General features: G+C 40.4%; 2 pseudogenes; both read left to right on the forward strand.

Moving 5' to 3' along the window:
- The first annotated feature begins 894 nt into the window (after nucleotides 1-894).
- On the forward strand, nucleotides 895-1,014 carry LOC135052026 (5S ribosomal RNA; annotated as a pseudogene).
- Nucleotides 1,015-1,424: 410 nt separating this feature from the next.
- Nucleotides 1,425-1,544, forward strand: LOC135051826 (5S ribosomal RNA; annotated as a pseudogene).
- Nucleotides 1,545-10,737: the final 9,193 nt, after the last annotated feature.

Below are 10,737 nucleotides of genomic sequence, written 5' to 3' on the forward strand. Positions count from 1 at the left end.
TTTTTGAGCAACCAGCAGCCATTAGAGCACTGTATGCATGGTCAATAACCATGTATACCAACAATTGAAACAATAGAGATACTTTATTTCCAACTATAGCTACTTTGTCACTTTTATATCATGGTTAAGAGCACCACTGGATAAACTGTCCCAGCCAGCAATACAATAAGGACCTAATTGCCTTTATCTTTCCACCATTAAGGTATATAATGCTGGGATAATTTATACTTGCTACAAACAACAATAGTAAGTTATTATCAACATCACTGGTATTATTGTTAGTCTCTTTCCTGAAATTGATCTCATTCATTCAATAACTGCATATTCCAGCAAATGCTCTGAACTGTAGTGCTCATCAGGTTCAACTATTCAAAAACTGTGCAAGTTTTTTACAACACCAGCAGTGATCTGCTGGCAAGCACTTAGTCAAAGCCTGCTTTCCCATAACAACGCAGGTACTGGCTACAGGTTCCAGGCACTAGGCATAAACAACATTTTAGTAATTGTCTGGTTTAGTGCATAGGGGTGAATAACCACATCTCATTATTTTGAAAATTTACTGCTACACTTGCAGTCTGTGCAGTATAATTATATTTTGCACTTATAAATTGGTTTACCCTGATACGGCCGTTCTGGTGCCCCTTGGGCTTTCTAGGAGTGAAAGGCAAGTCCTAATTGTGGACGTTGTGTGGTGTCAAGGAATTTTTCCCACATAATAGGCCTTCACTCATATGTACACCTTTCGTGTGGTTGATATGTCACATGGTGACTAAGCCAGGTGGCTGCACATAATCTCATTTTTCTGCTGACCATTGTACCATATATGTTTACAAATCTTTAATTTATATCTGTTACACTTTATAAACCTGGATGACTCAAGAGGGTGAGTACAATATTTGCGGTCATACCTCACTGGAGATGCCCAATCTCTTCTGACCTTGGAAGCTAAGCAGTGAAAGGCCGGGTTAGTACTAGGATGGGTGACAACCTTTGAACACCCTGGTACTGCAACAAATTGACTCCCCAATACAGTGTCACTTGTACATAAATTATTGGGTACTTGGTTTTCACAAGAATAATGATTTCATTTTTTGCATCTGTGAAAGGCAAGTCCTAATTGTGGACGTTGTGTGGTGTCAAAGAATTTTTCCCACATAACAGGCCGTCACTCATGCTTGTATTTCTTTTGTGGCTGATAGGTCTACAAGAAGAAAACAAGAGAAAGACAAAATAACCTTGTGTGGAAGCACTCTTAGGTTAGATACGAAAAATAGATGATGAGGAGGAGAACCCTTTGTAGTCCTTCCTCTGGTAAAACTTAACTTTTAATAATTGACTAAAAGTTCACTGTGGGGTGATATGTCACATGGCGACTAAACCAGGTGGCTGCACATACCTGGGTGACTCAAGAGGGTGAGTACAATATTTGCGGTCATACCTCACTGGAGATACCCAATCTCTTCTGACCTTGGAAGCTAAGCAGTGAAAGGCCGAGTTAGTACTCGGATGGGAGACCACCTCTGAACACCCTGGTACTGCAACAAATTGACTCCCCAACACAGTGTCACTTATACATATACTATTGGGTACTCGATTCTCACATGACCAATGATTTAATTCTCTGCATTTATAATAATCCATAATGGATATCTGCAGAATAAATGATGGTCATATATTACATGAGTTTCAATGTGTAATGTTTAATTAATTCTGGTACCACAGCTATTAATTTCCGGCAACTGGTAGATTGTTATATGGATATCACGCATGATTTATAATCTTTTTCATATTTTCGCGAAGCTTCTATATTCATGCGCAGATACTCCTTGAATCCTATTTTATGAGTTACTTATTAAAAATGTTTTTATCAGTATCAACGTGTTACAATGTTACCCTCTGAATTAGAGTGCTCCCAAAAAAAGAGTCTACTTTCCAACACTTCTCTGTTTTGGTTTTTCTTGACTGTTTAATTTGACTCTTGGGAGCACCACTGAAAGCAACAAGTATTGGTATTAGGATTGATTATCCACACACATTTGGTTGCTATATCTTGAAGCAATTCAGTGATAATTTAGTTTTTCAGAGGCTACTATCTATCAGACCAAGGACTTGTGCGGTTCCCAATACTTTTCTTTCAAAAACTCCTCACAAGTTTGCAAGTAATATAATTTGCTCCTCCCGTGGGTGTTTTACAATGTAGCAGTGATTAAAGTTTAGACCTGTCCAACTGTTAGGGGGCCTATAAAACATGAACTGTTGGGGATACTTGTGGACTGATTTTGGGAACCACTGGCATACTGGGACTAGTTTTGTGTGGTTGGGTGTTGCATGAGACATGTTACTCACCATTGTTACCTCTCCACGGTCTTCAATTTCCTGAAGCCGAATTTTGGACCATCCCTATTGGAAAACACGACAGGTGAATAATCCTCTAACACATCATGGGACAAACTCAAATCATTTAAAAAAAAATAGAAATGTGGGATCAGAATTTGCTCTTTTTGACCCATTTGAATAAACCGTAGCCAAAATATAAAGGAGCTGTCATCCTTTCACCACATTTTTACACGCACGCGCATGTATACCTAAGACCGTATGCCCAACTCCTTTGTAATTTAAAACCTAAAAAAGGGGGGAACCTGGATTGCACATCCTATTACTAAAGATATCAAGAGGTGCTATCATGCTGAGGCTTCTAATACTATGCTGGGGGAAGAGAGATGCAGATGCACACTCTTAGCACTAAGAACACTGATAATAAAAATAATTAAAATAAACCCTCACAATTAACATGGAGTATAATTGAAGTTCTTAGCACACATTTGCGCAAATATGCGGGCCCATGTACCGCGGCCAGGTGACTTCATCACATGGGTCCCTAACATCCCTAATACTATCACATTCTATAAATTTATACAGGACTTACCTCTAAATAGGGCCTTATCAATGTGTGATCTGAAATGCAGGAACCCAGCTAATTAAAACACCTGAGGGTGAATGGGAGGAGTGCCAATCCAGAGGAAGGAAGCCTTGCCTTCCAGTGTACAATATATACACAAATATAGTGGAAAAAAGGGGGGAACCTGGATTGCACATCCTATTACTAAAGATATCAAGAGGTGCTATCATGCTGAGGCTTCTAATACTATGCTGGGGGAAGAGAGATGCAGATGCACACTCTTAGCACTAAGAACACTGATAATAAAAATAATTAAAATAAACCCTCACAATTAACATGGAGTATAATTGAAGTTCTTAGCACACATTTGCGCAAATATGCGGGCCCATGTACCGCGGCCAGGTGACTTCATCACATGGGTCCCTAACATCCCTAATACTATCACATTCTATAAATTTATACAGGACTTACCTCTAAATAGGGCCTTATCAATGTGTGATCTGAAATGCAGGAACCCAGCTAATTAAAACACCTGAGGGTGAATGGGAGGAGTGCCAATCCAGAGGAAGGAAGCCTTGCCTTCCAGTGTACAATATATACACAAATATAGTGGAAAAAAAGGGGGGAACCTGGATTGCACATCCTATTACTAAAGATATCAAGAGGTGCTATCATGCTGAGGCTTCTAATACTATGCTGGGGGAAGAGAGATGCAGATGCACACTCTTAGCACTAAGAACACTGATAATAAAAATAATTAAAATAAACCCTCACAATTAACATGGAGTATAATTGAAGTTCTTAGCACACATTTGCGCAAATATGCGGGCCCATGTACCGCGGCCAGGTGACTTCATCACATGGGTCCCTAACATCCCTAATACTATCACATTCTATAAATTTATACAGGACTTACCTCTAAATAGGGCCTTATCAATGTGTGATCTGAAATGCAGGAACCCAGCTAATTAAAACACCTGAGGGTGAATGGGAGGAGTGCCAATCCAGAGGAAGGAAGCCTTGCCTTCCAGTGTACAATATATACACAAATATAGTGGAAAAAAGGGGGGAACCTGGATTGCACATCCTATTACTAAAGATATCAAGAGGTGCTATCATGCTGAGGCTTCTAATACTATGCTGGGGGAAGAGAGATGCAGATGCACACTCTTAGCACTAAGAACACTGATAATAAAAATAATTAAAATAAACCCTCACAATTAACATGGAGTATAATTGAAGTTCTTAGCACACATTTGCGCAAATATGCGGGCCCATGTACCGCGGCCAGGTGACTTCATCACATGGGTCCCTAACATCCCTAATACTATCACATTCTATAAATTTATACAGGACTTACCTCTAAATAGGGCCTTATCAATGTGTGATCTGAAATGCAGGAACCCAGCTAATTAAAACACCTGAGGGTGAATGGGAGGAGTGCCAATCCAGAGGAAGGAAGCCTTGCCTTCCAGTGTACAATATATACACAAATATAGTGGAAAAAAGGGGGGAACCTGGATTGCACATCCTATTACTAAAGATATCAAGAGGTGCTATCATGCTGAGGCTTCTAATACTATGCTGGGGGAAGAGAGATGCAGATGCACACTCTTAGCACTAAGAACACTGATAATAAAAATAATTAAAATAAACCCTCACAATTAACATGGAGTATAATTGAAGTTCTTAGCACACATTTGCGCAAATATGCGGGCCCATGTACCGCGGCCAGGTGACTTCATCACATGGGTCCCTAACATCCCTAATACTATCACATTCTATAAATTTATACAGGACTTACCTCTAAATAGGGCCTTATCAATGTGTGATCTGAAATGCAGGAACCCAGCTAATTAAAACACCTGAGGGTGAATGGGAGGAGTGCCAATCCAGAGGAAGGAAGCCTTGCCTTCCAGTGTACAATATATACACAAATATAGTGGAAAAAAGGGGGGAACCTGGATTGCACATCCTATTACTAAAGATATCAAGAGGTGCTATCATGCTGAGGCTTCTAATACTATGCTGGGGGAAGAGAGATGCAGATGCACACTCTTAGCACTAAGAACACTGATAATAAAAATAATTAAAATAAACCCTCACAATTAACATGGAGTATAATTGAAGTTCTTAGCACACATTTGCGCAAATATGCGGGCCCATGTACCGCGGCCAGGTGACTTCATCACATGGGTCCCTAACATCCCTAATACTATCACATTCTATAAATTTATACAGGACTTACCTCTAAATAGGGCCTTATCAATGTGTGATCTGAAATGCAGGAACCCAGCTAATTAAAACACCTGAGGGTGAATGGGAGGAGTGCCAATCCAGAGGAAGGAAGCCTTGCCTTCCAGTGTACAATATATACACAAATATAGTGGAAAAAAGGGGGGAACCTGGATTGCACATCCTATTACTAAAGATATCAAGAGGTGCTATCATGCTGAGGCTTCTAATACTATGCTGGGGGAAGAGAGATGCAGATGCACACTCTTAGCACTAAGAACACTGATAATAAAAATAATTAAAATAAACCCTCACAATTAACATGGAGTATAATTGAAGTTCTTAGCACACATTTGCGCAAATATGCGGGCCCATGTACCGCGGCCAGGTGACTTCATCACATGGGTCCCTAACATCCCTAATACTATCACATTCTATAAATTTATACAGGACTTACCTCTAAATAGGGCCTTATCAATGTGTGATCTGAAATGCAGGAACCCAGCTAATTAAAACACCTGAGGGTGAATGGGAGGAGTGCCAATCCAGAGGAAGGAAGCCTTGCCTTCCAGTGTACAATATATACACAAATATAGTGGAAAAAAGGGGGGAACCTGGATTGCACATCCTATTACTAAAGATATCAAGAGGTGCTATCATGCTGAGGCTTCTAATACTATGCTGGGGGAAGAGAGTGCTAAGAACTTCAATTATACTCCATGTTAATTGTGAGGGTTTATTTTAATTATTTTTATTATCAGTGTTCTTAGTGCTAAGAGTGTGCATCTGCATCTCTCTTCCCCCAGCATAGTATTAGAAGCCTCAGCATGATAGCACCTCTTGATATCTTTAGTAATAGGATGTGCAATCCAGGTTCCCCCCTTTTTTCCACTATATTTGTGTATATATTGTACACTGGAAGGCAAGGCTTCCTTCCTCTGGATTGGCACTCCTCCCATTCACCCTCAGGTGTTTTAATTAGCTGGGTTCCTGCATTTCAGATCACACATTGATAAGGCCCTATTTAGAGGTAAGTCCTGTATAAATTTATAGAATGTGATAGTATTAGGGATGTTAGGGACCCATGTGATGAAGTCACCTGGCCGCGGTACATGGGCCCGCATATTTGCGCAAATGTGTGCTAAGAACTTCAATTATACTCCATGTTAATTGTGAGGGTTTATTTTAATTATTTTTATTATCAGTGTTCTTAGTGCTAAGAGTGTGCATCTGCATCTCTCTTCCCCCAGCATAGTATTAGAAGCCTCAGCATGATAGCACCTCTTGATATCTTTAGTAATAGGATGTGCAATCCAGGTTCCCCCCTTTTTTCCACTATATTTGTGTATATATTGTACACTGGAAGGCAAGGCTTCCTTCCTCTGGATTGGCACTCCTCCCATTCACCCTCAGGTGTTTTAATTAGCTGGGTTCCTGCATTTCAGATCACACATTGATAAGGCCCTATTTAGAGGTAAGTCCTGTATAAATTTATAGAATGTGATAGTATTAGGGATGTTAGGGACCCATGTGATGAAGTCACCTGGCCGCGGTACATGGGCCCGCATATTTGCGCAAATGTGTGCTAAGAACTTCAATTATACTCCATGTTAATTGTGAGGGTTTATTTTAATTATTTTTATTATCAGTGTTCTTAGTGCTAAGAGTGTGCATCTGCATCTCTCTTCCCCCAGCATAGTATTAGAAGCCTCAGCATGATAGCACCTCTTGATATCTTTAGTAATAGGATGTGCAATCCAGGTTCCCCCCTTTTTTCCACTATATTTGTGTATATATTGTACACTGGAAGGCAAGGCTTCCTTCCTCTGGATTGGCACTCCTCCCATTCACCCTCAGGTGTTTTAATTAGCTGGGTTCCTGCATTTCAGATCACACATTGATAAGGCCCTATTTAGAGGTAAGTCCTGTATAAATTTATAGAATGTGATAGTATTAGGGATGTTAGGGACCCATGTGATGAAGTCACCTGGCCGCGGTACATGGGCCCGCATATTTGCGCAAATGTGTGCTAAGAACTTCAATTATACTCCATGTTAATTGTGAGGGTTTATTTTAATTATTTTTATTATCAGTGTTCTTAGTGCTAAGAGTGTGCATCTGCATCTCTCTTCCCCCAGCATAGTATTAGAAGCCTCAGCATGATAGCACCTCTTGATATCCTTAGTAATAGGATGTGCAATCCAGGTTCCCCCCTTTTTTCCACTATATTTGTGTATATATTGTACACTGGAAGGCAAGGCTTCCTTCCTCTGGATTGGCACTCCTCCCATTCACCCTCAGGTGTTTTAATTAGCTGGGTTCCTGCATTTCAGATCACACATTGATAAGGCCCTATTTAGAGGTAAGTCCTGTATAAATTTATAGAATGTGATAGTATTAGGGATGTTAGGGACCCATGTGATGAAGTCACCTGGCCGCGGTACATGGGCCCGCATATTTGCGCAAATGTGTGCTAAGAACTTCAATTATACTCCATGTTAATTGTGAGGGTTTATTTTAATTATTTTTATTATCAGTGTTCTTAGTGCTAAGAGTGTGCATCTGCATCTCTCTTCCCCCAGCATAGTATTAGAAGCCTCAGCATGATAGCACCTCTTGATATCTTTAGTAATAGGATGTGCAATCCAGGTTCCCCCCTTTTTTCAACTATATTTGTGTATATATTGTACACTGGAAGGCAAGGCTTCCTTCCTCTGGATTGGCACTCCTCCCATTCACCCTCAGGTGTTTTAATTAGCTGGGTTCCTGCATTTCAGATCACACATTGATAAGGCCCTATTTAGAGGTAAGTCCTGTATAAATTTATAGAATGTGATAGTATTAGGGATGTTAGGGACCCATGTGATGAAGTCACCTGGCCGCGGTACATGGGCCCGCATATTTGCGCAAATGTGTGCTAAGAACTTCAATTATACTCCATGTTAATTGTGAGGGTTTATTTTAATTATTTTTATTATCAGTGTTCTTAGTGCTAAGAGTGTGCATCTGCATCTCTCTTCCCCCAGCATAGTATTAGAAGCCTCAGCATGATAGCACCTCTTGATATCTTTAGTAATAGGATGTGCAATCCAGGTTCCCCCCTTTTTTCCACTATATTTGTGTATATATTGTACACTGGAAGGCAAGGCTTCCTTCCTCTGGATTGGCACTCCTCCCATTCACCCTCAGGTGTTTTAATTAGCTGGGTTCCTGCATTTCAGATCACACATTGATAAGGCCCTATTTAGAGGTAAGTCCTGTATAAATTTATAGAATGTGATAGTATTAGGGATGTTAGGGACCCATGTGATGAAGTCACCTGGCCGCGGTACATGGGCCCGCATATTTGCGCAAATGTGTGCTAAGAACTTCAATTATACTCCATGTTAATTGTGAGGGTTTATTTTAATTATTTTTATTATCAGTGTTCTTAGTGCTAAGAGTGTGCATCTGCATCTCTCTTCCCCCAGCATAGTATTAGAAGCCTCAGCATGATAGCACCTCTTGATATCTTTAGTAATAGGATGTGCAATCCAGGTTCCCCCCTTTTTTCCACTATATTTGTGTATATATTGTACACTGGAAGGCAAGGCTTCCTTCCTCTGGATTGGCACTCCTCCCATTCACCCTCAGGTGTTTTAATTAGCTGGGTTCCTGCATTTCAGATCACACATTGATAAGGCCCTATTTAGAGGTAAGTCCTGTATAAATTTATAGAATGTGATAGTATTAGGGATGTTAGGGACCCATGTGATGAAGTCACCTGGCCGCGGTACATGGGCCCGCATATTTGCGCAAATGTGTGCTAAGAACTTCAATTATACTCCATGTTAATTGTGAGGGTTTATTTTAATTATTTTTATTATCAGTGTTCTTAGTGCTAAGAGTGTGCATCTGCATCTCTCTTCCCCCAGCATAGTATTAGAAGCCTCAGCATGATAGCACCTCTTGATATCTTTAGTAATAGGATGTGCAATCCAGGTTCCCCCCTTTTTTCCACTATATTTGTGTATATATTGTACACTGGAAGGCAAGGCTTCCTTCCTCTGGATTGGCACTCCTCCCATTCACCCTCAGGTGTTTTAATTAGCTGGGTTCCTGCATTTCAGATCACACATTGATAAGGCCCTATTTAGAGGTAAGTCCTGTATAAATTTATAGAATGTGATAGTATTAGGGATGTTAGGGACCCATGTGATGAAGTCACCTGGCCGCGGTACATGGGCCCGCATATTTGCGCAAATGTGTGCTAAGAACTTCAATTATACTCCATGTTAATTGTGAGGGTTTATTTTAATTATTTTTATTATCAGTGTTCTTAGTGCTAAGAGTGTGCATCTGCATCTCTCTTCCCCCAGCATAGTATTAGAAGCCTCAGCATGATAGCACCTCTTGATATCTTTAGTAATAGGATGTGCAATCCAGGTTCCCCCCTTTTTTCCACTATATTTGTGTATATATTGTACACTGGAAGGCAAGGCTTCCTTCCTCTGGATTGGCACTCCTCCCATTCACCCTCAGGTGTTTTAATTAGCTGGGTTCCTGCATTTCAGATCACACATTGATAAGGCCCTATTTAGAGGTAAGTCCTGTATAAATTTATAGAATGTGATAGTATTAGGGATGTTAGGGACCCATGTGATGAAGTCACCTGGCCGCGGTACATGGGCCCGCATATTTGCGCAAATGTGTGCTAAGAACTTCAATTATACTCCATGTTAATTGTGAGGGTTTATTTTAATTATTTTTATTATCAGTGTTCTTAGTGCTAAGAGTGTGCATCTGCATCTCTCTTCCCCCAGCATAGTATTAGAAGCCTCAGCATGATAGCACCTCTTGATATCTTTAGTAATAGGATGTGCAATCCAGGTTCCCCCCTTTTTTCCACTATATTTGTGTATATATTGTACACTGGAAGGCAAGGCTTCCTTCCTCTGGATTGGCACTCCTCCCATTCACCCTCAGGTGTTTTAATTAGCTGGGTTCCTGCATTTCAGATCACACATTGATAAGGCCCTATTTAGAGGTAAGTCCTGTATAAATTTATAGAATGTGATAGTATTAGGGATGTTAGGGACCCATGTGATGAAGTCACCTGGCCGCGGTACATGGGCCCGCATATTTGCGCAAATGTGTGCTAAGAACTTCAATTATACTCCATGTTAATTGTGAGGGTTTATTTTAATTATTTTTATTATCAGTGTTCTTAGTGCTAAGAGTGTGCATCTGCATCTCTCTTCCCCCAGCATAGTATTAGAAGCCTCAGCATGATAGCACCTCTTGATATCTTTAGTAATAGGATGTGCAATCCAGGTTCCCCCCTTTTTTCCACTATATTTGTGTATATATTGTACACTGGAAGGCAAGGCTTCCTTCCTCTGGATTGGCACTCCTCCCATTCACCCTCAGGTGTTTTAATTAGCTGGGTTCCTGCATTTCAGATCACACATTGATAAGGCCCTATTTAGAGGTAAGTCCTGTATAAATTTATAGAATGTGATAGTATTAGGGATGTTAGGGACCCATGTGATGAAGTCACCTGGCCGCGGTACATGGGCCCGCATATTTGCGCAAATGTGTGCTAAGAACTTCAATTATACTCC

The sequence above is a fragment of the Pseudophryne corroboree genome, chromosome 2 (assembly GCF_028390025.1).
Source record: "Pseudophryne corroboree isolate aPseCor3 chromosome 2, aPseCor3.hap2, whole genome shotgun sequence".
NCBI lineage: Eukaryota > Metazoa > Chordata > Amphibia > Anura > Myobatrachidae > Pseudophryne > Pseudophryne corroboree.